Here is a 27,443-nt window from a genome sequence, read left to right as displayed (position 1 = left end):
GACGCGTCACCAGCGAGGGAGGCGTCGGTGAAAAACGTGATGTGAGACAGCGCCGTAACCGTCCTAGGACGGAACCTCCCGAGCGTGTCGACAACACGCTCTGAGAGGGATGCCCATAGCACTCCAACCGTTGACTGGGAAGAGGAGTACTCTACTTCCAGTCTACAGCAAACCCCAGGCTGGTAGGGACCTGCCTGGTACGAGACCCGACGATCCACCTTGACCGCGAAGGACCAGAACGTCGTCAGGGCAGAATACACTTCGTAAACCCTGACGACGCAGAGGCCCCAGTGCGGCCTCCACGCACTTGGTGAAGATGCGGGGAGCCAGAGAAAACCGAACGGCAGCCTATGGTACTCATACGCTAACCCTGCAAAGGAAGCGTAGGTAAGCCCTAGGATGGAAGATCGGAGATGCGAAAACGCATCCTACAGGTCTATGGAGGAGAACCAGACCCCCACCTGACAGTGTTCAACAGGTAGGAGACGATCCAAAAAATGCTGAACCTTCCCATGGGACAGGTCCAGCATGGGTCTGACACCCCCCCCCCCTCCCGATTTCTCAGGCACCAGAGAACACTGGGAGGAGTACGCCACAACGATGGCTTGCTTCGTCCACAGAGATTGGATCTCGTTGACCAGAGCTGTCACTGCTGGTGACCCTGACAATAGGGTCTGTACCAAACCCGAAAACGGGTGGGGTTGTGTAAACACAAGTCCCCGCCTCAGCGTTCTCTCCATCCACCTCGACATATGGTACTGCCGTAGTCATATGTGATGACACTCCCAACGCACCCGCCGCCATGTGGCGCAGGTCCGCCAGTAACTGTAGATAGTTGGCTTGGTCCCACCCGCTGTGCGTAGCCAACCCTGGACCCTTGCGAGCAGAGCGTTCCGTGGAGTCGGGTCGGAACCTGACACTACCCACGAGGCAATCGCACCCAAGGGGGGACCCCGACAGAAAGGGCCGGTTTGATACGGGGGAAGCTGACATCAATCTAGGTGACAAAAGCCCCCCCACTGAACACCCCTCCAGAACATGCTGAGGAGTTGTTCTGCAGCCGGACATGCAAGGCGTGAGGACCCCATGGGTTCCTACACACCGTAGCCCTGCAGTGATATTACTAACACCTAAATCACGCGCACCTCTTCATTTAAGACCACTGCCGATCTCGCGGGAGTGGGAGGTACCAACATGATACCTGGCCTGGCGAAGGCGAGGCCGGGGAAGCCCGCACTGTGTGCCTCAAAAGGTTTCGAGCCCCCCTGCTGACAACACTTATAGTTGACAGACGTAACACCAGGCTCAACCAACACAGCTTATGGTGTGGGAGCCGCTTGACAGCACAACATTCTCACGGACAGACCCAGGCTCAGCCATCAACTGGGTGTCAGCCCCTGTCCCCATGAGAAGCGAAAAAGTGGGGCCGCCCGCGCTTCAACGAAGGCACGTGGCCCGCAGCCAAAGGAAACAATCAGAGCCCCCTTTTTTAGCTGGTGTTGGGGGAGGGAGTGATCGGAGAGCGGGCTGCTCGCGGCAGGACGGCGACGGCTTGTTGTTCAAGCCGAGCCCATCCAACATGGCCAATCCCTCGGCAGCCAAGGCTGTCGGCCTTGTGGACACCTGTCGATTCAACGCCCAGGATACCTCTGGCGGGGGAACCATGGCCGCCTGTCTAGGGCCTCGTCATCGCCGCTGACGAGGCCGTGCTCTCTCTTCTTCTGGCTGCGCGGTGTGAGGCGGTGTGGGGCCTAGGACAATACCGCCCGCGCTCCAGCAGAAGACCAAAATCCCCTGCGGAGAGGGGAACCCTGAGCGGTTATAGCTTGCGGCTAGGTCAAAGCTAATAACGTCAACAACCTCCGATGTGTCGACGTCGGCTGGCCCTCAAGGCCCCGCCACCAGACACCATTTTTTTGATAGAAAAAACAGCAATTCGAACACAGTTACTAATCGCTGCCAATTCCATACCATGGCGGTACAGGCTTTAGCAGCCCACCAGCCACTCGCCAGGCCGACCCACCTCATGGTGTCGGCCGGGCGGGGCACTGTTTCAATATGTCAAAAGCAAAGGACTGATGTTAACACGGAGCACCATTGGTGGTTGCAAACAGCAACCTCCACTGTGGTGTGCACCATGAAGGGGTTAAATGAATAAAAGAACTAACACCACAATACTGTAGAATGAGCAAGCCCATGTACACAACGTTAAGGGGAGGCGGACTAGAAAGAACCAGTCCCGCATTCATTCATAATATTCACAACAGCACACCAGCCCTAGCTTAGCCCATTTACCCAAAAGGTAAACAAAGCCCCCCCCCGCACTACTCCCCCAATAGACACCGATTGACCATCAGCAGGAATGGTTGAGAGGAGAGAAAGCTGTAGCATAGACAGACATTCTCGTAGCGGAGAGACAGAACAAAACAGTAGCCCACTACACTACTATAGCATAGCGTTCAACGCTACTATGGACAGAAAACAGTCAGCTGAGCCACAACACGGGCCGCCGCTAAGTCCCGTCCTGCAGTAGTATAGATCTACTGCCACCCGCCGAGCCTCAAGCATCGGCTTCCGGGTGGAAACCCTGTTCAAAGCTTCGCCGGGGCACAGGTTTAACGCTACCTGGCTAGGCCTACCTAGTCATGGCACACCCTGTTGACAACCCATTTACCCGTAAAAAGGGTAAAATAGGACTCAGCAAAACCCCCACATTAGCTACCGACTGACCTGAACCGGGCAAGAGGAGGGAAAAGCAGCAAAATCCCACGGCGGAGACATTAGAACAGCGTAGCAGTAGTGTTAGCATATAGCATTAGCATTAGCATGTAGCGTTAGCATTAGCTGTTTAGCAGCACGCTTCCAGGATCGTTTGGAACCCGTCCACTGCAGTGAACCGTTCACCAAACCATCCCGCCCCTGGCGCCGACACACAACATGGTTGTGTAACAAAACAAACCAGCATTACTAACACTAACATCAATGCCTCTGATGACACAGGGCCTACCTGTGTACAAGCTGGCCCGATAGCCAAACCTTGCACGCTGATCCTTGGTCTGCTGCCATCAGACGAGGAAACATCAACATAGGCCCGACGTGTCGCTGAAACATGCCCCGAAGATTCCAAGGGTAAGCAAACCTCCGGTAACTTTCAACATTAAGCAATTTCTCATAATCTTTTCATAACAACTAGTTTACATAAGGTGCACTGCGACCATTATGATGGAAACGAAAATAGAGGAAGAGTGTTTGGTGACCATGCCTACTGTCTTATAGGCTACGCCTCCATAGGGGCGGGACCCGGCAGGTGTAGGTGTACTTGTTTTTTTCGTTGATGGAGTACAATAGGTACATGAGATGAGGTAGATCTCGATAGGCTTAAGAGCGGGACGCGATGGCCAAGTACGATAATATAACTGCAGGCTATGGACCCAGGGTGTTTTTTTCAGCCATACCAATTGTTTTGGAAATATACTTTTGGATATTGAAACTACTACAGAAAAACGTGAGTAAGACGTTTTTCTACAACTCAAGTTCAGACCTATGTTACTCTATTTCATTAGCACTAAAAGTGAACTTTCTTTATTGTATTGTAAAAAATAACTTTGAGAATTACCGTACTATTTTCTTCCCCTCGCCAAAGGTAGCATGACATGCCTGATACCAGTGTTGTAGTTGAGTCTGAGTCAAGTCTCGAGTCCCCAGTGTTCGAGTCTGAAGTCCAAATCACCAAAGAAAAGCCAGAGTTGAGTCCCCATTATAAAGGTCTACATTAAACATAAATAACACAGCGGTCACCATTTCAAAGGGAGTTTATTTACTTTGTGACACAAGACACAATAGCCAAAAAAATCCACTCATACATGCGCGCATGCACGCACACACTATTTAGAGCAGTCTGAAATTATTTGACATTCTGAATATTGGATGTGCTTCAAAACACATTGATATCTGTGAATAATGTGACATTAGCAAATGATGGAAACAGTATATTCATTAAAAGTATGTTCTTAGAGGCGGTTAGGTGGCCGAGCGGAGATTGCGTTCGTCACCAGCCCCGGAGCTGTGAGCTGGATTCGAACAGGCGAATCCAGCTCACAGCTCCGGGGCTGGTGACGAACGCAATCTCCGCTCACAGCTCCGGGATTGTCACCAGCTTGGCTGGCCGTCTGCACTGATACAATTGGCTGTATCAGAGGGTGGGAGAAGCTGGCGGGGTGGGTCCGGGTCGTTGTAAACAGCGACTCCTACAGTTCGGTCGGGGCGCCTGCTAAGCGCGGATTGGACGTGAGGGGGATAGTGTGGTCCTCCCACACGCTACGCCCTCTCAATGAGAATCCGCGCTGCCAGGTGAAAAGAAGCGGTGATTGGCTGGACGTGTGTCGGAGGAAGCACGTGGTAGCCTCCACTCTCCCAGATGATCTGACTGTGGGGGGTAAGTGCGCAGCGATCAGGAAGGGACTGGGAATTGGCATACGACTAACATTGGGATGGGAGAAAATCGGAGGAAAATGGAGGGGGAAAAAGACCAAAAAAAAAAAAAAAAAAAAAGTATGTTCTTAGAATAGATTCACAAAAAAACTGTCAAAAGACATGAAAAGGCTGGCGGCACTAGTGTTAAGCATACAGTAGATATTGCATTTCAAAAACATAAGATCTGACAGCATGGAACTACTCAACCTTGCATCAAAATGCCGCTGTGACTATACAAAAAAAACTGTATTTATCAATTAACAAGTCTGGGGGCTAGATCCACAAAGAATGGATTGCACGGAGCAAGTTGCACCCTTACTTACAATTCATTATGAATTGAAAATGGGGGACCCTGATGTAAACAAGAGGAAAGTCTTTCTCTGGTCTGCATCCCCTTAACAATTGTGTGTATATTGAGCCGTACTGTATTGTACCCATTCTGCAATTTGTTAATAAAATGTTCATTCAATCAATCAATCTGCACAGTGATTGATTGAATGAACATTTTATTAACAGATTGCAGAATGGGTACAATACAGTACGGCTCAATACACACAATTGTTAAGGGGATGCAGACCAGAGAAAGACTTTCATCTTGTTTACATCAGGGTCCCCCATTTTCAATTCATAATGAATTGTAAGGGTGCAACTTGCTCCGTGCAATCCATTCTTTGTGGATCTGGGTCTTTGTCTGAATGCAGTCAATGCTCGAGTCCAAGTCCGAGTCATCAGTGCTCAAGTCCGAGTCGAGTCACAAGTCCTGAAAATCAGGACTCGAGTCCTGGACTCGAGTACTACAACACTGCCGGATTCCTTAGGATGTCAAGTTTCATATGACGCCAGTAACATTGAGCTAGCGTAAAAATCAGCCTGCTAGAGCCTGCAACATTTTTCATTTCAGGATGCTGGAGCCCCAACCACTAGTCGGCATATGTGTTCTATATCATCTGCTGTACATATCACAGTACAGTACAATGTGCAATATCAATTAAGTGGTGGGGGTATGGCTAACATATTCTACTACATAAGGAACATAACTCTTAGCAGCAGATGAAAAGCTCATATATCTCTCTCTCCCTCATTTCCTATCTATCTATATATCCCGCTATCTATCTATCTCCCTCTCTATCTATCTCTTTCTCCCTATCTATATCCCTCTCTTTCTCTATAGGCTATCTATCTTTATCTCTCTCCCTCTCTTTCTTCCTTTCTATCTCTCTCCCTCTCTATCTCGCTCTCTCTTTCTCTCCATCTATCTTCCTCTCCCTCTCTTCCTTCATATCTGTATCTGTCCCAAGAGCCCTGCAGCAGCTAAATACCAGCAGCTACCCACCAGCCCTGAAACAGCTAGCTACCAGCATCTACTCCAGCCCTGCAGCAGCTAGCTACCAGCATCTACCCACCAGCCCTGCAGCAGCTAGCTGCCAGCAGCTAGCCCCAGTCCTGCAGCAGCTAGCTACCAGCAGCTACCCTCCAACCCTGTAGCAGCTAGCTACCAGCAACTACCTACCAGCCCTGCATCAGCTAGCTACTAGCAGCTACCCACCAGCCCTGCAGCAGCTAGCTACCAACAGCTACCCACTGAAGAAATGAGTGAACGAACATCTCTGCAGCAGGCGAGTGAGGGAATGAGAACTAAGATGGCCGCTCAGCAATAACAGCGCAGATCAAGGCATGTCCGGTTGGGTGCTGGTAAGACGCTGCCCCCTAGTGGCCGGCGATAAACTCTTCACCCACCATCACTGGTCTGTTCAAACCCTGGTGAGGCCTGCACTACCATACTCCTGGTGTGACCTACACTGCACCCTGGATCATGTTCAACTGCTACCAGCAGCTACCCACCAGCCCTGCAGCAGCTAGCTAGCTACCAGCAGCTACCCACCAGCCCTGCAGCAGCTTGCTACCAGCAGCTACCCGAGGGAACATGTGTCTGGCCTGTTAGTCTCCTGCCTGCCTGCCTGCCTGCTTACTACCAGTCTGGGTCAGCCTTCCTGGGACTGCTTCACTGCCTCGGTCCTGTGGACTGCAAGGTAGGGCACTATGCCTACCTCACCTCCCAGATGCGATGGATGCCTCCGCCTGACCCAGAAAGTGTCCATGCTGGAAGGGAGAATATCCATGCTCTACAGTATCAAGGAAGATGAGCACCTCTTGGACTCCTTGTTTGAGGCATCAAAAATCTGTCGACATGACCTGAGTGACTCAATCATCCCTGAGAAACCAGCCCCTGAGGAACCAGCCCCACGAGACGCAGATCCGACCCCCTCAGCTCCACCCCCTGCAGGTGCAGATACATCTGACCCAGAGGTTTTTCTGGGTCGTGTAGCTGGTACCTCAGTTATGGAGGAGTTGGGTAAGACAGTACTGTACACACAGCCTGAAGAGCGATGGACCCGAGAGGGAGCTAAGTCCAAGCGGCCCCCCATAAGCTCCACCCCGGACCCGTGGTCTTTGGCTGGTCGGGGCCATCCCTGGGGAAACCGTATCCCCCATGTTCACCAGTCTGCCCCTCCGGTATTCACTGCCAATCCCTTCTCTGTCCTGGATGATGACTTCCCCTCGATCACCTCGGCCGTTATCCCAGTCCTCCAGTAAAAGTAGTGAGCGACGTCATCGGTTAAGATTAGCAGTTAAAAAACACTCTGGTCGTTCTCTCTCTCCCAAGTCAGCTGAGGTCTCCCAGACAGTTTTGCCACGACCATCCGGTCCCCCAAGGCCTGGCCTGGCCTCAAAACTGTCCCCGTCTCCACCAGTGACAATCATAATGGACGCTGTAAGACGTCATTGGCAGATTACGCATGGCGGAGAATGACGTGGTAACACGTCATTGGCGGGAGATGGGTTAAATGGCATGCTTTGAAGCAACCTATGTATAGATGTAGCACTGTCTATCTGTAATACAATTTTCAATCAATCAATCAATCATTCCAATAACAACCGCTAACTTCACTGTTAGATGGCATGTTTTGAAGCAACCTATGTATAGATGTAGCACTGTCTATCTTTAATAACATTTTCAATCAATCAATCATTCCAATAACAACCGCTAACTTCACTGTTAGATGGCATGCTTTGAAGCAACCTATGTATAGATGTAGCACTGTCTATCTGTAATAAAATGTTCAATCAATCAATCAATCAATCCAATAGCAACCGCTAACTTCACTGTTAGATGGCATGCTTTGAAACACTGCACCTCCCAGCTGCTTCTAGACACGGAGGCATTTTTTTATTTTTGTACCTACTTTTTCTGCGGATGGTTTTGTGAATAAATCTCCATTATGCTTCAATTAATGTGAGTTTATTGTATATTGTATTTATGTATTGCATAGCAATAAGGTTGGATGAATTCGGCAATTGTATAAAAGACATTACACCACTTGTAGTTGTGTGTTATAAGAATTAGAGTATGCCTAGGGGGGTCTAACGACCCTCGGCTGCGCCTCGGGCCTAACAACCACCCCTAGGCATGCTCTAATTCTTATAACACACTCCTGCACGTGATGTAATGCTTAATTATTGATTACACAAAGGACTTGTAGAAAGCCTGCAGGATTGATGGTGGGACCTGAAGCTTCCTCATCTTCCTGAGGAAGAACAGTCGCTGTTGGCACTTGCGGATTGCAGAGTGGATATTCTCTGCGTTGGTCTTGAAGGTGAGCTTGTGGTCGATGGTGGTGGCAAGGTATTTGTACTCCTCTGTGACAGTGTCTGTGTCCGACAGCCTGTTGCGTCATGTGTAATGAACGGATCTTGGATCCAGTAAAATAGTCAAATTGAAATTTTTTCCGAAATTGTTCAATGAGCCCTTCTATGTGGCTACAGATGATGGGCTTCAAATAATTCTCCAAGAAAAACACCAAGCAGAGTAAATACCCCAAAATTGCAGCTGATTATCGTGGAGTGGCACAAACAGAGTTTCTTAATCCAGCTCTCCATTTGAGCTGTGAGTCCAAACAGGTGAGTGAGTCCAAACCTTGTAGTCCCAGATTCAACACATTAAGTCATCAAAGATGTTGGCTAGATACAAATAATAATAATAATAATAATAATAATAATAATAATAATAATAATAATAATAATAATAATAATAATAATAATAATAATAATAATAATAATAATAATAATAATAATAATAATAATAATAATAAATTAAGCATGTAGTCCTTTTCCGTTGACTGTTGCAGTTTTCAGCACAGTTTTCTCTGCTCCAAAATAGTTTTTTCTTTCTGAAATTCATCATGTCTAGTTCCCAAGTGCCGCTGTAATTTACTTGTCTTTTACTCCGTTTTGTTTTAGTAGTGCTGGTGTCGCTACTAGATTCCGCCTTTCTTTTGGCAGCATTTGGAAAACACGGCCAAATCCATTGCGAGTGTCCAGGTTACAATACCTGTCCTAAATTAATCAAATCAGCTTTATGATTGGCCTGGAAAGTCCCCCCCACCCACCCCTGGAAGTGCTTTAGTTAAGAGACAGTGCCGATTACTAATATCTGAGTACACATTGACTCACAAAAGATCAGACGTGGCCTCCGCGATTACATGCGCAGGATGTAGTGAGATGTGTATTGGAATACTGTGTGTCGGCCTCCGTTGATGAAGGGGCTCGTAGTTTTTTTTGTTTTTGTTGCCAATGCGAGACCCCACTGTCACCTACCAGCGACCCCACTTTGGGTCGCGACCCGTAGTTTGAGAACCGCTGTGTTACACCATGGGTGATTTAATGTGTAAAAAGTGTAGCTCAGTTCCGCATTTTGACATAGCAGGAGCTGTTAAATGAATAATGTTCTTGTGGTTGCTTTCAGCTGCTTTCAGCAATATTCAGCTGTTCAGTGAGGCTGCTGACAGTCACACATTAGGCTAGGCACGGTTTAAGATCAAGATGTGGACGCATGTTACTGTATACGTCAGATATCCTTCCGATTTATGTTAGCAGCAGTAGGCTACAGTACTTCTTCATGATATGACCCAAAACTGTCAATAGTACAGTATATCTGTTTGCATAATCTCATGCATGCAAGAAATGCACAAGGCCTTTACAGTAATAGTACATACAGTATATCTGTATTTGTTGTTTTCAGCTTGGTATTTGATGTGCCTTGCAAACAATGGTGCTTATTTTTCTGTTAAACCAAACAGCAGCCTTTCTCATCTAATCCCACACAAGAACTTATATGAGACATTTTCCAATGAAGACAAATCTCTGGTGTCTTTACATTTCGCATTATATAGATGAACAGGCACATATGGGACTCCTTAAAATTAAGTAGTACCAAATGCACCCCCCCCCCCCCCCCCACACACACACACACACACATATACACACACACACCATGCATCCCACTTTTTTCTTATTTAAAACAATGGGGTAGTGTTGAGCTGGCTGGTTCTGCAGACCTAAGATTTTATCTGGATGGATAGCAGCTGGGTGAAGGCAGCAATAGGTCACAAACACACATCTCCACATGGGCAACTGACATAACGTCTTCTCTCTGTCCAGTGACTTTCATAGGTTTCATTCCACAGGGGGATGGCTCTCCAGGACTTAATGGATCCCGAGACCATCTCTTCTGACACAGGCTCAGTATCAAGTTTCATGCAACCTTCGATGATAGATGGATCCATCTTAATGCATTTGCCCTCGTACTACATGGATGTGATTCAACTCAGCAGTCCGTCTTACAGTAGAACTCAAAGAGCTATAGTTTCCAGATGTAATTCATTCGCCCCCCCCCCCCTTCCCTCCCTCGGTTCCTTTAACTGGAAGCAGAAGCTGTACATTAGAGGGTTGATAGTGTAAAGGAGGGCAGGACTACTGGGTTACATAAGCCTACAGAAGCCTGGAGGGCTTCTCCCAGGTACAGAGAGCAGATCTGGGCCCCCCTCAAAGCACAGCACCCGCTAGAACGACTCACAGAACGACCCACAATGGACCGACCAGGACTATGGCTATGCCTTTTTGCTGAGTCAGTCTCTTGGATTGGACAGTATAATCCATCCCAGGTGCTGTGCGTCATCTACATTGTAAAGAGGACCTATTTTTCCCTCCTTGTGGTTGTTAGTTGGTTATGGAATCAAAGAGACATTAAGACAGTGGTTTCCATTTGGGAGGAAATGGTCCTTTAGTCAAGGTTTTTAGTCAAGTTGTCTGTTTGAAAGAAAGCTTCCGGAACACTGTGCTTGAAGAGGAGGTATCGGGTGTGAGGTGAGGGAAGGATGGAAGGAAAAGAGGTTAAGATGGATGGGTGGATGGATGGATGGACGGATGGATGGATGGGTGTATAAATAAACATAAGGAACGATGAGCACTAGGGGTGTAACTGTACGCAAAAACCACGGTACGGTACGGGTTTTCGGTACAGTGAGGGTAAGTTTAAGTTTATTTATTTGGCTTTCCATGTTCCACTCAGGGGTGATGCAGTAACTGTTAAGTAGGGCTGTCAATGAATATTCTTTTTTTGTGTTTTATTTTTTTATAATTTTTTAAACAAACATAAACAAACATGACAACACACGATACGATATACAAGCATTATTAACAGTGCACATCCAATGAAATCACCATATAGTTAAATGTCTTATACAGGATATACCCCCAATACCTGCTATCTAATACCCTACACACATATGCTCTAGCTCGTACCCCCCCCCCCTCCCGGACCCCCCATTGGATAATCCATCCATTATCCCTCGCTCCTAACCAGACACTACCATTATATGCTAGCTTTTATTTTCTCCACCACTTCTAACCACATTGTCATTTTGGATTCATTGAGACCCAAAATTCTTGCTGTAGATATTTCTTGATAAATCACATCGAGATATGTAATAATCCAGACCTTTCGGCAAATTTTTTCCGGTTGGAACCATCGTGATGCTATCAGCTTTTTAGCCACTGTGATACCCGATAAAACCAATCTCTTTAGCTGTGGATGTACTGCATACTCAAAAACATCATTCAGCAGTAATACAGAGGGGTGTACAGGTATATTCAGAGTTAAGAGATTTGATAATTGCTGGGTCACCTCTTTCCAGAATATCTTAACTGGTGGGCAGTCCCAGTACATGTGCATAAATGTCCCCTCGTCCCCATTTGTACATAAGGAGCATTTGGAGTCTTGTTTAAGACCCATTTTTTTCAGTCTTATAGGAGTCAAGTATGTCCTGTGAATATAGTTAAGATTTATTTGTTGATGGTCCGGGTTCCTTGATGTAAATCGAACATTTGCCCAGGCTTCTTGCCAATCAAAATCGCTTTCCAGGTCTGGTATATCCCTCCTCCAGACGGAGTCTAGGTGGAGGGTTTCATACAAGGATGTTAGTAATTGATGATAAAAATCTGAAACAAAACCTCTCAATGTCTCTCTTTCATAGAAGAATTTGTGGTATCTGTGGTGTTCAATTGGTATCTTTAATGGAACACCGTGAGACTTCAAACATAACAATAACTGTGTGTAAAAAAATATTGTGGACTCGGTGAGATTAAAAACCCTGTTTGTTAAAAACATCACCTAATGAGTGTATGCCTTGCTTTTCCCATATAGGGAATCTTATAGGTCGTTTTCCAATCAAGAGTGCATTGTTATTGAATAAGGGAGTATGATTATGCCATTTATGTGGATTAGAATGTTTTTTTTGTGTTTCACGCCATATCCGGATCGCATGAGTAATTATGGGGCCAACTTTCCGTTCGCATTGCTTAATTGATCATTTAGTGTATGCTATGTCCTTCAGTCTATGTGGGGCTACTATATTTTCTTCAAATTTTCTCCAGGATACTAATGCTTGGGGATCAAACCATGTTGTCAATGGTCTTAAAGTGTACGCCTTAAAATAGTGGAAAAAATCTGGAAATGCCATACCACCATCTGCTTTGTTTCTCTGTGCGGTGGATCTTTTTATACGTGGTGGTTTGTTATTCCAAATAAATTTGTATGTGGAGGAGTGTAATTTTTTGGAGGGGGTAACGGTAATTTTTTGGAGGGGGTAACGGTAGCATTGAGCTGAAGAAGTTGATTCTAGGTAGTACGTCCATCTTAACTATTGATATCCGTGCCTGTACTGAGTTTTTAAGTTTTTACCACCTATCAAGGTCGTCTTTGATTTAGTTTTGGATTTTTATGTAATTGTGCTTCACCATTTGTCTTATGGTGGGGAATATTTCCACTCCCAAGCATCTAAAGTGTTTTACCATAGGTATCTCTACTGGGAGGGTTATATATTTTTTTGCAGGGGCGTTAAGTGGAAGGAAAGCCGACTTCGGCCAATTTATCTTAAATCCCGATAAATCTCCAAAGTCCTCAATCAACTCGAGCAGATGAGGCAATGTGGTGTTGGGGTTTTGCATGAACAGTATTACGTTGTCCGCATATAAACTGATTTTATGTTGTGTGCCCTTGATTACGATTGGTTCTATGGATTGGGATTGTCTTATATATTGTGCTAAAGGCTCTAATGATAGAGCAAATAGTCCGGGACTAAGAGGGCAACCCTGTCTAGCTGAGCGTGATACCGGAAAGATTCCGGAGGTGATTATACCTGTTGTAATCAAGGCCGATGGGGACCTTTGTATACTACTTTAATCATATCAATGAAACCTTTACCTAACCCCATCCTTTCTAATACTGCCCATAGATACGACCATTCCAGCCTGTCAAAAGCTTTCATTGCATCCAAGGACAGCATCGCCTTAGGTATGGTGTCGTCCTTGTCAGCATCTAGTACGTGCAGTATTCGTCTTATGTTATCAGTGATCAAGCGGCCTCTTATGAAGCCAGTTTGGTCCGGATGAACTAAAGACGTCATATGCTTTTGTAATCTGATGGCTAATACCTTAGAGTACAGTTTGATATCGGTTCCGAGTAGGCTTAAGGGTCTATAACTACCGCACTCGGTGGGGTCTTTGTTTTTTTTAAGGAGGACTGTTATGAGTGCAATATTGTCGTTCTTATGGAAGTTCCCCTCCTTGACTGAGTATAAAATCATATTTAGTAATAAGGGTCCAATTATGTCCAAACAAGAGAGGTACATTTCTGGTGGGATACCGTCTCTTCCAGGAGCCTTACCACTTTGCATTTCGGATATGGCCTTCTTGAGTTCCTCTAGTGTGATCGGTGTTTCTAACTGTTTAGCGTCATCCTCTGAAAGTTTAGGGAGATTAATTTGATTAAGATATGTGTCCATTTTGTTTTGATCGAAGGTCGTTTCTGATTTATACAAGTTGGAGTAGAATTCTTTGAATGTCGCGTTTATTTCTTCAGGGTCTGTAACAAGTACTTGTTGTGCTCTAATGGTAGTTATATCTGCAAATTTTGCATTAACTCTTAATCGCATATGTTACAAAGGGTCAGATTAAACCGAATATATATATTTATTACTTGAGATACCTTGTATAATATTTGTATATCGTTTGATATCCCTTGTATATTCTTTGTATATATACACGGAATATCCCTTTACCTAGGTACAAGCCAGACCATAATATTCGTTCTCCTATTGGACAGCGACCCCTAGGCGCCAACGGCCATACCCCCAATGGCAAGTTCAAAGCCACCGCCAAGGCATGTCTCAACATGTCCAGGTTTGCGCAGTAATACGAGACAGAACTGAGGTTGGCACTAGATTATTCACCTTACATATAAATACGTCGCAGGTGGATACAGCAGTGCTGAGTATCCAAAACGTTGAAGCCTTCACCACGATACAACGTGCCGTGAAGTGGGCCTCTTTGCCCCTGAATAGAGCCTTGAGAACCGCGTGCGAATAGATAGCTAAAGTGTCAGAGTTTAACGCCGTATCGTCGAGTTCGACTTATTCTATTGTGAAGTAATAGTCTATTATTTATAGTGTATCGTGCGGCTACCGTTCTCCGTGACCAGCATTACCACCGGTTCGTCGTACCGATAGCTAGTGCACTTATCTAGGCTGGGCGGCCTAAACTCGCACCACCACCCGAGGAGTCCTAGACGGAGAACCGTTGGATATGTACACCGGAGAACCTACACCGGCGAATGCAGAGCCTTTTCCGGCTGGATTATATTGCTTTGGTACTGTGGCTGCTGGAGCAGAGAACCGTCTACCCCACTGCTGTGTGGGATCTACCCCTGTGAGGAGCACCCTCGAGCCCGCCTCTAGGACCACAGAGGCTGGCTAGCTTTCATCCATGCTGTCGTGCATACTGGAGTATAGCTGTTGCTTTGTCTGCGGACCAAGGGAGTACTGCACTGGCTCCTGTATCTGGAGCCTCGTTATTCCGCGTTGATCCAGACTTTGCTCCCGAACATTCCTCTACCCTGCCGGCTTACAACCGGAGGGAACCCCCTAGTGTCTCCAGCTGACTACGAGTGTGCCTTACTATGCTACAGGTGGCGTCAGTTATACCCATCTTACTATTCTCATGGACTTACGCTCTTGACCTACTTTAAGTGTTCTTCGCCTTACAAGCGCAACTATAATTCTCAATCTGTAACCTACCGTTGCTGCTCTAATAATAAATACCTCTAACTAGAACTTTCTTTGTAATTGCCGTATTCTTGTGTGGGTGTTCACCAGATATACCATGTACTGTATGGCCAGTAATTAAAGTACATAACTAAGTAGTGGTTTAATGATACCATACTCTCAATACAGTCAGGGAATTGTACCCCTCAGTTACAATTGGTCCTTCGAGCCGGAGGAATATCAGTGTAATATCTAAATATAATATTGATATTAACCATGGCCAGCGGTGAACACTCCCCAAGCGGCTCTCCTAAGCTAGAACGCCCGCAGCGCAGACGTCAGCCACCTCCTTACCTAGAGGACTACGCTGTCAGTCTAATACCTAGCTTTATACAGACGTTAAATGCGGAAAAAGCGGATAGTAAAAGCATGTCAAATCCTACCGACCAGGCGACCTTGCCAGTAGAGACCCTAGTGGGTTCTAACGTAACTGACCAAGCTCACGGGGGGGACCAGGGGGGACATGACATGACTATACCCCCAGACAACGTCAACGGGACGGTCCCCGGAGAGCTCCAGGATAAAGAAAGCGCTCCAGGGACAGAACCCGACCCACTACCAGAAGAGAAGCGCGCCCAGGAGATAGACCTCGGGGCGCGCCAAGAGAACAGATCTCCAACGAGCACTGTCAGAAGCCGATCACCTCCATCAGTGTCTTCCCCCAGCGAAGCGGACAAGATGCTGGCACAGGCATTCATCGCCACCCTGGCAGCCTCCACTGAACGCGATCCACTCCAAGCACAGACGCTTAGTGAGCGCGAACATTCTTCCATGGAACAGGAGCGCCTCCGGGCGCAACAACTAAGTGAGCGCAAACACTCTACCATGGAAAGAGAACGCCTGCAGGCTCAACAACTGAGTGAGCGCGAACAATCTGCAGACCAACGAGAGCGCCTTCACGCGCAACTCCAAGCGCAAGCCCTTAGTGAACGCCCAGCGAGAGCGCTTCCAGGCGCAGCAAAGGAGTGAGGACGACCGCATACGCCTGGAGACCAGACGCCTCAAGACGGAAGAGAATATTGAAAGAGACCGCGCCGATGCACAGCGCGCCGCCGCCGATGCACAGCGCGATGCCGCCAATGCACAGCGCGACGCAGCCCAAGCCCAGCGCGACATCGCTCACATCAAGCGCGAAGCAGAGCGCGACCGGCTACAGGCGCAGATAATGGAGCAATTGGTTGACAGGGCGACACCCCCTCTCTCCGCACGGAGCTCCAGGGCATCATCACGACAAGGGTCTCGGGCACCTTCCCCTACCCGACCAAGTGACCCGGAGCCCGGCCAACAGAAGGATCCTATCCACGTCTCCGAACCCCCTCCCCGACCGGTCCATACGAGACCCAGCAACCGGGAAGAACCGGCCTATGCCGCCGAGAGACTGAATAGAAGACTTCAAGACCTAGAAGACCTAGCAGAGGAAGAGGAAGAGGAGGAAGGTCAAGCCCACCAGCAGCAACGTACTCCACAGGACCAGGAGGTCCAGTACAGCCCAGACTTCACCCCCGAGGCACTGCGCTACAAACCCCCGACTCAACTCAAGGGTGAGTTTGACGCACAGCCAGCACCGAGGAACAGCACCTGGGTACCCGGGCCTTGGTACCCACCAAGTACCAGCCCACGACAACACGTACGGGGAGACTCGCCCAGGAGGCCTCTCCCCCAACGCTCACCGATGTGCCAGCCATCCATGGCATCGCACCTTGGCACACCGACGTTCCCGGACTTTACGCACGAGGACAGAGCACAGTACACGGAATTACGGATGTGCTTAGAGACTATGATGTCCGACGTCCCTGATGAGTCGTACAAATATGCTATCCTCCTCAAGCATCTCAAGGTGCCCAGAGCGCATAATATAGCGCTGGCATATTCCAACTCAAGTACCCCATACTCCGCGGCTCTAGTAGCCCTCGACCAGCGTTATGGACGCATATGGGACTACGTGATACAAGAAATAATGAATATTGACCGTCTCCTCCCAGCCACAGACAATCGATCATTGGATGACCTCTCTATCAAGGTACAATCCCTGGTAGGGATGCTGGGGTCCCAAAAGGAAAAAGGGAGACACGAACTATATGCTAACTCTAATGTAGAACGAATATTAGAGAAGCTCCCTCCAGCCCGCCAAGAGCGCTTTAGGCGGCAGAGAGACCACCGTGATCCCGACGGTTCCGAGCCATCCCTCCTAGACCTGGCCGACTTCCTCGCGAGAGAAGTCAGCAGCCTACGACTGGATACGTTCGTGCGGAGTGGACCAAGCTCAAGAGATGGACCTCGGAGATCCAATGATAACCGCCGGTTGGTGACCGTTATGCACCAAGCCGAATCAGTACCGCGGCACAAGAACCACAACACCCCCTCGACGAAAGAGAAGTGGAAGATTGTATGCCAGTACTGCGAGAAAGAACATTGGCTGTCTCAATGTGAAACTTTCAAGAAGATGACCGCTGACGAGGTGAGTCAGTGGATCAAAGCCAACCGCCGCTGTTACCGCTGTGCGCGCAGCCATATGGCAGCTGAGTGCCGCCTAAAGAAGAAATGCAGCAGGTGTGACAGCGCCCACTTGGATGTCTTGCATGACAGCAACAGGAAGAAACTCGCACCCCCAAGCAGCACCAGAGTAAACGTCATGTATATCGACCCCGCCAGCAGCGGAAGCTCCCGAGTGCTCTTGAAAGTGGTCCGAGTGATATTAAGCTACGAGGACAAGGTCATGGACACTTACGCCGTCCTTGACGATGGGTCAGAAAAGACTCTCCTCCTCGCATCCGCTGCAGCCCGGCTGGGTCTGCGGGGGAGCGAAGAAACAATGACGATTCGTACTATAAGAGACCTGAAGACAATAAAGGGTGAAAACGTCTCCTTCACTATCGCAGCAAGCGGGCAGCCCGAGAGGCAGTATAGGATTACTAACACTTTCACCAGCCAAGACATAGGCCTGTCACAGTACACCTACCCCATCCCCAAGCTGATGGAAAAATACGTGCACCTACGTCAACTACCTATACCGCTCATCGACGGCGCCACCCCGACCCTGCTCATAGGATCCGACCACGCACACCTCATCGTCCCAATGGACCGGGTCCACATAGGGCCCAGAGGCTGTCCAGCAGCAGTCGAGACCCGCCTAGGATGGACACTACAAGGCCCCCTCTCCAGGTCTCCCAACCGACCAGCAGTCACTCGCTGCCTCCACTCCAGAATGACAGAAGAAGACACCACCCTCTTACAGCATGTCGAGAGGCTATGGACACTAGACACAATGCCCTTTAAGAACGAAAAGAAACACATTCGTTCAAAGGAAGACACTTATGCCATAGCCCTCCTCGAGCAGAGGACAAAGAGAGAAGAGGTCAATGGAGTGATGAGATACGCAACTCCACTCTTGAGGCGAGAGGGTATGCCCACCTTCCACGCCTCAAAAGAAGCGACGGAGCGATATCTACTGAACACCGAGCGGCGTCTAGCCAGAGACCCCACTCAAGCCACTGTGTACCGCACTGAGATTGACAAGCTAATCACAGCGGGACACATAAAGAAAATTGACATTCAAGAGGCCGATCAGACGACCGAATCATGGTACGTGCCCCACCACAAGGTCCACCACAACGGCAAGGATCGTATTGTGTTCAACTGCAGCTACCAGATCGGACTACAGAATCTGAATAAAGAACTCTTGCCCGGCCCAACACTCGGTCCCTCTCTACTAGGCGTGTTGCTACGTTTCCGCCAAAACAAGGTGGCCATCAGCGGCGACATCAAAGGGATGTTCCTGCAGGTGCGACTAGTGGAAGAGGACAAGCCCCTGCTGCGGTTCTTATGGAGAGAGAGGATCGGGGATGAGCAACCATCCATTTACCAATGGGAGGTCCTCCCTTTCGGAACCACATGCAGCCCATGCTGTGCTACGTTCGCACTGCAAAAACATGTCGCAGAGGACCCAGCAGCTGACGAGGAGGTCCGACAAAGTGTAGAGAGGAGTTTCTACGTGGACAACTGTCTACAAAGCGTCTCGACGCCAGAAGAGGCCGAGGCCCTCCTACTCAAGCTCCGCGCCTCCCTGATCAAAGGCGGCTTTGATCTCCGGCAGTGGGCCAGCAGCGACCCTCAAGTACTTCGCAGCCTCTCCCCAGAGAACAAGGCAGCAAGCAGCGAGACCTGGATGGCGACCATCCCAGGTGAAGCCCAAGAAATGACATTAGGACTAGTCTGGCGCTTCAAAACAGACTCGCTCCATTACAGACACACACCCCTGACCAAGGAGCAGGGAAGGTCGATTTCACTACCGACCACCAGACGGAGTGTATACAGAACACTCGCCAGACAATATGACCCGTTGGGATGTATCCTACCTTACACCACCAGGGCAAAAATTATTGTGCGAGAGCTGTGGGACAAGGACCAGGGCTGGGACGACCCCATACCCGACCACCTTGCTTCCACATGGAGAGAGTGGGAAAAGGAACTCAACTCGCTCCCAGGTGTCAACATACGCCGCAGTTACTTCCCACCCACAGTGCGGCTGGAGACGTGCCAGATGGACCTGCACGTCTTCAGCGACGCCTCAGAAGTAGCCTACGGCTCGGTGGCTTACTTGCGGGCCCGAGAGGAGGCCTTCATCCTGGCTCGCTCAAGGATAGCCCCCCGCAAGCAACAATCGATCCCGCGTCTAGAGCTCTGCGCAGCCCTAGTAGGAGCGCAACTCGCCACGTTAATCCAACGTGAACTCACCATCCCGGTGCAAAGAACAATCCTGTGGTCAGACTCCATGACCGTACTCACATGGATCCAGTCCGATTCGTGTAGATACAAGGTCTTCGTGGGAGTCAGAATCACAGAGATCCAAGACTTAACAGAATCAGCATGCTGGAGGTACGTGGACACAAAACAGAACCCAGCAGATGTCATCACACGGGGAATGTCCCTAGATGACCTCACACGTCACAATATCTACAGTGACGGTCCCGAGTTCCTCAATCTCCCGGAAGAAGAGTGGCCTAACCCCCACCCACGGGAGGCTAGTCAAGAGGAGGCAGAGATGAAGAAATCTATGTTCTGTGGGTTGACGCACACACCAGTCCCCACCGACCCTAACATAGACGACTGCCCCACCCTTGAGAGTGCGCAGTTAAAGACATTCCTGTGGCACCACCCTGAGGTTCCCTCCACTACTGACATTAATGCAGCTAATTACGAAGAAGCAGAACTCCTTCTGCTACAGCGAGCCCAAAGAGACTCGTTCCCCGACGAGCTAGACTGTCTGCAGGGATCAAAGCCAGTCCCGTCAGACAGCAGACTGCTCCACTTGGCCCCTGAGCGCGACGCCCATGATCTCATCAGAGTGGGTGGTCGTCTGAGAAGGGCCCCGGACTTAACGGACGACGTCAAGTTCCCTATAGTTCTCAACAGCCGACACAAGGTCACAGAGCTCATCATAAAGAAATACGACGAGGATGTGCACCACGCTGGGGCAGAGAGAGTCTTTGCTGAGATCAGACGTCGCTATTGGATACTGCAAGGAAGAGAAGCAGTACGACGCTTCCAGCGGACCTGTCTAGACTGTCGCAAGTGGCGAGCACAGCCCAGTATACCCAGGATGGCTGACCTGCCTCCCTGTCGCCTCCGACTTGGCGACAAGCCCTTTCACTCCACCGGTATGGACTGCTTCGGCCCGCTGTATGTGAAGAAAGGAAGAGGGACGGAGAAGAGGTGGGGTATTGTATTCAAATGCATGACCACCCGAGCGATACACATAGAACTCCTTCCAACCATGAGTACGGACTCATTCCTTATGGCCTTCCGGAGATTCACAGCGCGGAAAGGAAAACCGTCTATATTACTGTCTGATTACGGGACAAACTTCAAAGGCGGAGAAAGAGAGAAAGAGAGCTTCCAAGCTATGGGCCCAGAACTTAAGACCCACCTCGCTCCCTCTCAGATTGACTTCCAGTTTAACCCCCCGAACGCCCCTCACTTCGGAGGAACCTGGGAACGAGAAGTACGTTCAATAAAGACAGCCCTGTACGCCGTGCTTGGGGCCCAGACCGGGGCTGAAGAAGTCCTCACGACAGTCCTCACAGAGATCGAGGGAGTATTGAACTCAAAGCCCCTCGGTTACGTCTCAAGTGATGTAGCAGATGTCGACCCAGTCACCCCCAACACTCTCTTGATGGGGCGGCTGGACCCCGCGCTCCCACAGACGGTGTACAGACCTGAGGAAGCGAACGGCCGAAGAATGTGGAGGTACAGTCAAGTATTGGCTGACAAGTTTTGGAACAGTTTCCTCCTCCACTATCTACCGTCTCTACAGACCCGCCAGAAATGGGTAAAAGATAGAGACAACTTGACGGAGGGCACAGTCGTCATGATCATAGACCAGTCACTACCCCGAGCTATGTGGCCGGCCGGCCGCGTAAGCAAAGTGATCACTGGTGCCGACGGAAAGGTCAGAGCGGCAGAAGTTCTTGTCCAGGGACGGACATACACCCGACCCGTGGCGAGGCTGATAGAGTTGCCAAGGCTCCCTGACTCCCTTGATGACGACCATGACCCACTGACTTTGTGAATTGCCCTACTCCCCACAACGGACATTGAGTAGTGTGGGATAAAATCAATTTATTTATGTCCCTAGATACATGTATTCATGTCTTCCTATTCTGTGGCCAAACTGAGGTGTCACAATCTATTTGTTACCGGAAGGGTCAGTGCAGCTGTTGGTAAAAAGCCACACAGCCACAAGAACTGATGAGGTGACGGTTTTGGCTGACCACTGACAGGGAGCATTGTCAGGATCTAGAATAATGTATAATACCTATGAATCAATCCATTTATCAATTGTAAAAACCATAAGATATCTACAAATGTGTGTACCATTAAAATGTGTTATTATGATATGGTATTAAAACAGGCCTATGTGTCACCATGACCCCAGCTGTCTGAAACTACCAGGAGACAGATGTAATTCTAGACCCTTGTCATTTCAACTGTTTACCTTATATAGACATTGTTTACAGCCCTGAACCTTTCTTCATGCTAATTTGGAAGAACACCACCTCATTCGCTCAGAACACCAACCAGCTGACTATAAAATTACAATGTGATGGGGGCCGCGGGAGACTTCTGCTCTGCCTTCACCAAAGCTAAGTTGAACTCTCCACTCTCAGCTGTTTGTGTAAATACTCTGTAATATTGAATATTCACTCTGTAATAAATATTTGATTGCTAACACCCTCTCCTCATCTTTCAAGGTCAATAAAAGAATATGCCTTATCAGAAGTGGACAAGACGGTTAATCTGTCTCTGCTTATCTAATTAGGTGCGGACTAATTAGGAGGCGGCTGTTACAAAGGGTCAGATTAAACCGAATATATATATTTATTACTTGAGATACCTTGTATAATATTTGTATATCGTTTGATATCCCTTGTATATTCTTTGTATATATACACGGAATATCCCTTTACCTAGGTACAAGCCAGACCATAATATTCGTTCTCCTATTGGACAGCGACCCCTAGGCGCCAACGGCCATACCCCCAATGGCAAGTTCAAAGCCACCGCCAAGGCATGTCTCAATATGTCCAGGTTTGCGCAGTAATACGAGACAGAACTGAGGTTGGCACTAGATTATTCACCTTACGTATAAATACGTCGCAGGTGGATACAGCAGTGCTGAGTATCCAAAACGTTGAAGCCTTCACCACGATACAACGTGCCGTGAAGTGGGCCTCTTTGCCCCTGAATAGAGCCTTGAGAACCGCGTGCGAATAGATAGCTAAAGTGTCAGAGTTTAACGCCGTATCGTCGAGTTCGACTTATTCTATTGTGAAGTAATAGTCTATTATTTATAGTGTATCGTGCAGCTACCGTTCTCCGTGACCAGCATTACCACCGGTTCGTCGTACCGATAGCTAGTGCACTTATCTAGGCTGGGCGGCCTAAACTCGTGCCACCACCCGAGGAGTCCTAGACGGAGAACCGTTGGATATGTACACCGGAGAACCTACACCGGCGAATGCAGAGCCTTTTCCGGCTGGATTATATTGCTTTGGTACTGTGGCTGCTGGAGCAGAGAACCGTCTACCCCACTGCTGTGTGGGATCTACCCCTGTGAGGAGCACCCTCGAGCCCGCCTCTAGGACCACAGAGGCTGGCTAGCTTTCATCCATGCTGTCGTGCATAGTGGAGTATAGCTGTTGCTTTGTCTGCGGACCAAGGGAGTACTGCACTGGCTCCTGTATCTGGAGCCTCGTTATTCCACGTTGATCCAGACTTTGCTCCCGAACATTCCTCTACCCTGCCGGCTTACAACCGGAGGGAACCCCCTAGTGTCTCCAGCTGACTACGAGTGTGCCTTATGTAATTACTATGCTACAGGTGGCGTCAGTTATACCCATCTTACTATTCTCATGGACTTACGCTCTTGACCTACTTTAAGTGTTCTTCGCCTTACAAGCGCAACTATAATTCTCAATCTGTAACCTACCATTGCTGCTCTAATAATAAATACCTCTAACTAGAACTTTCTTTGTCATTGCCGTATTCTTGTGTGGGTGTTCACCAGATATACCATGTACTGTATGGCCAGTAATTAAAGTACATAACTAAGTAGTGGTTTAATGATACCATACTCTCAATACAGTCAGGGAATTGTACCCCTCAGTTACAGCATAGCTAATAGGTGACTTGGTTTAAAACCTTGAGATTACTGTTGTTGTCTTGTGCTACGTATTTGTATTTCCGATTGTTGTCTGTATATGGCATTAATCTCTTTTTTTAGTACATTAACTTGATTTTCCAGTCGAATCGAGTTGTTGTATTGTAAAGAATTAAATAACGTTGAGTAAAGTGTTTCCAGTTCAGCCAGTTTTGAGCATCGATTCTTGCGCATTTTGGAGGAAAAGCTATCAGTGAAATCCTTGATCATTCCCTTTACCGATATCCATAATATTCTGGGGTCCTGCACCGAGTTTGCATTCCTCCGTAGGAATACTGTAAGAGCTTCTTTGAGTTGTGTAATGAATTCCTTGTTATTAAGCAGCATCGAGTTAAATCGCCATCTTGGGGCTCGGGAAGATAGTATACCAAATGTTCCTTTTCGGAGTAAATAACAGTGATCTGATAATGCATTGGGTATCATTTCCACGTCATATTTATCAAATAGTCTCGGGGATGCAAAAACATAATCTATTCTGGATAGTGTGTTATGTCTCGCAGATCGACAAGAGTACTTCCTGGTCGTGGGGTTAAGTGATCGCCATAAGTAATTTACACCTGTAATCTTCGACCAATCCTTTAATGCATTAGATGATTTTTTTTGTTCGTTGGAAAAGGAGGGGTAAGATTTGTCCATCCTTGGATTCCAAATGGCATTAAAATCCGCACCAATTATAAATGAGTAATCGGGAAGGTCTAACATTGCTTTGGTAAGTGTAGTGAAGAAACCAACTTCGTACAAATTTGGGGCGTATACCGCTACCAACGCTATTTTCCTGTTCTTGTGTACAATCTTAGCTATAGTTATCCGACCATCTGCATCAGACCATACTCCCTTCAATTCAATATTCAACTTCCGTCTAACGACTATGGCTACTCCCCGAGTTCTCGTTCCAAAGGAAGAGTGACTAATGTTATGATATGTGTTGTCCGCTAACGTATCTATGTCTTTCTCTAAAATGTGCGTTTCGCTTAGCAGAGCCACGTCCACCTGTTCTTTTTTCATCAGTGTGAGCACGCTTTTGCGTTTGTGTTGATTATTTATTCCCCCAGTGTTCCAGATCATTATATTCATACTAGCCATAATCTATACATGTTGTTGTGTAGTTGTTGGTAATGCTTCTGGAGTGCGAAGCAACAATAGATATACATCCAACTATTGAGGTCCCGTTGAGAGCCGAGCTTAAAAACATACACATATACAAATAAAAATCCCCTAATCCCCCCTCCCACCGAGAATCGTACAGGACTGTGTTCCATAGACACATCCTACGCGTATGACTCCCTCCCTTAAGCCACCGGGTTGCCCAAAATGAGCTTTGTAACCCTAATCTTCCTATGCTAATTGCCATAGGATCTAAAACTTTCATTCTAATTCAATAGAATGTTGCTTTTTGGTCTTGCGCCTTCCCATTAACACTTTAACCGCCGCGGACGAGTTTACACGTCATTCGGAGCCATGCTCATTCTGCAGAAGACGCCGTAACTCGTCTTTGATGTCAATATTTAAAAAATCTGTCATCGAAATCATATTTCCTTTCTGGAGCCCTGAGATATACGGGTGAGCTCCACTCAACTGTCTAACGGTTCGAGAGCGCCATCTGGTGGCCGATCGGCAGATCGGCCAAGAGGGAGGGGCGCGCCAAACAGGAAGTGCCCATCCATATGTGCTCCGGGCACTCGCGATCGGTAGCCGGACTCCATCTCAACACACTGGATGATCAATCGCTCGCCCTAACTCAATAAACAACGTTATTTGGACGTATATAGTATTATACAACCTGGAAATGGTTCATCAGGATCAACATCCCATAATCGAAAACGGTCTACTCCACGCTGATCGTCCAACAGCGCGAGGAACATACGGTAAGATTCAGCGTTATTTTCTAACCTATTCCATATAAACTGCTATGATGAACATATGACCCACTCTGGATGAATCATCTAACGCTGCCCACGGAATTATAAACGATCCCCCGCCCATCCGGTCATCATCAGATCATACGTAGATCATTCTAGAAGTAGGTCCAGTTGAAATTTTCCATCTCGCGCCGATCGCTACCAAACTGTATTTCATCATCAATATAATGCATTTAGGGCTATAAATCACGTTCTGAAGAAAGCTGCAGAAAACGATAAAAACATACTTATACTTTAGACCATATTTTAGTATGAATATGTGAATGAAAAAGTTTAACGTTGCTACACCCTGAACAATACATATAGGACATTGAATGGGCCATAATAATGGCAATGTAGCAATAGAATTTAAAAAGTTATAGCCCTGCAAAGAAGGGGAACTTCTCCATAGACAAATAGAGCTGGCGAGGGATGGTAAATTATGAATTTAACCCATGGCGATCAAAGTGCTAATGTAATAACAATAGTGTGAAAAATGAAAAATATACCTTCATTGATATATTCATTTGAACCTTCTACTAACTTATGTTGGAACCATCAGAAAGAGGAAAAGAGTGGAGAAAAATATTAACACCACCACAAAAAAAATAAAAAATAGAAATAAAAAGAAAATAAAAAAAAGAGTGAGACTTAAAATAAAACTCATCAAAGAAAAAAGAAAATGAAATAAAAATGAATAAAGAGAAAAACAGAGACTTTTAGAGCTACATTATGCAAATCACTAAATCAATGGAGTAATTATTAAAAATATTAGAATAACCTTGTCATGCTTGTACCTTTAGATGTGGCTGATGTTTTTTTAAAGCCTTATTGAACTTACGTCATTGGATCATATGCTTACGTTATAGGAGTGTATTTATATTCTAGAAGGTTGTAGAATACTCTTGTGAATTCGTAAACACTGCTTTTATGTTCCAGAATGATCTTCCTACCCATGAGTCATGACCTAATAGTATTTTCCGGAATATACCATTGTGCCCCTGAGCAGTCGGGAGAGGATTCCAGAATGTTCCAGAATTTTCCCAATGTCAATATTGGATTATTGTCTCCTCAGAGACCAGAAGTCTATAAATATAATGTCTTACGAACCGTATTAAACACCTTGTGCCTTGGTGTTGCCAGCATGCATATCATCTGTTGCTTTTGTTGAGCCGTGGTAAAGTCATTCTAATAAGAGTACTCAAATACAAAGAGGAAAAAAATTGAGAAAAAGAGAAAGATGAGTAAGCTTATCTGATTCGAGCCTATGTTGCGTCCGGCCCCGGGGGACCAGATCCATGTTGCTTCATGTAATCCTTGGCGTCTTTAGGCGTGCGTAATCCGTGCCTAATACCGTCTTTCCCCAGGATCGATAGTAGTGCCGGGTATTTAAGGCTTGGTTTAAGACCTCTCGTACAATCTCTGCATCACATCCTTGTAGGGGACACGCTGAGCGATGGCCTCCTTGCATAGATCTTCGTAGATAGATATTGAATTATCACCATATTTCAGTTTCCCCCTTTGATTGCGCGCCCCTCTGATGATGGCGTCTCTTATTACTGTCTTGCGCAGAGTAGCAATGATAACCCTCGGACCGTTGCCTCTTTGGTCTCGTGTACCGACTCTGTAACATTGGTCCACTATCGGCGCTGTGGGTAGGGTGTGGTTACCTAGGATCTCTGCTAACACAGTTGGAAAACTGTCGTCTGTGCAATTGACTGATTCATCCAGTCCCACAATACGGATATTATTTCGCCTGTAGTAACGTTGGATCTCGAGCCGCCTCTCCATTGCTTCTTCTTCGATGTCTTGTATTTTCTTCCGAAACGCTTCTTCCACCTTTTCTATCTCCTT

This window comes from Notolepis coatsorum (assembly GCF_963971535.1).
Source record: "Notolepis coatsorum genome assembly, chromosome: 1".
Lineage (NCBI taxonomy): Eukaryota > Metazoa > Chordata > Actinopteri > Aulopiformes > Paralepididae > Notolepis > Notolepis coatsorum.
The sequence above is the reverse complement of the archived record's forward strand: the minus strand, read 5'-3'. Positions refer to the sequence as shown.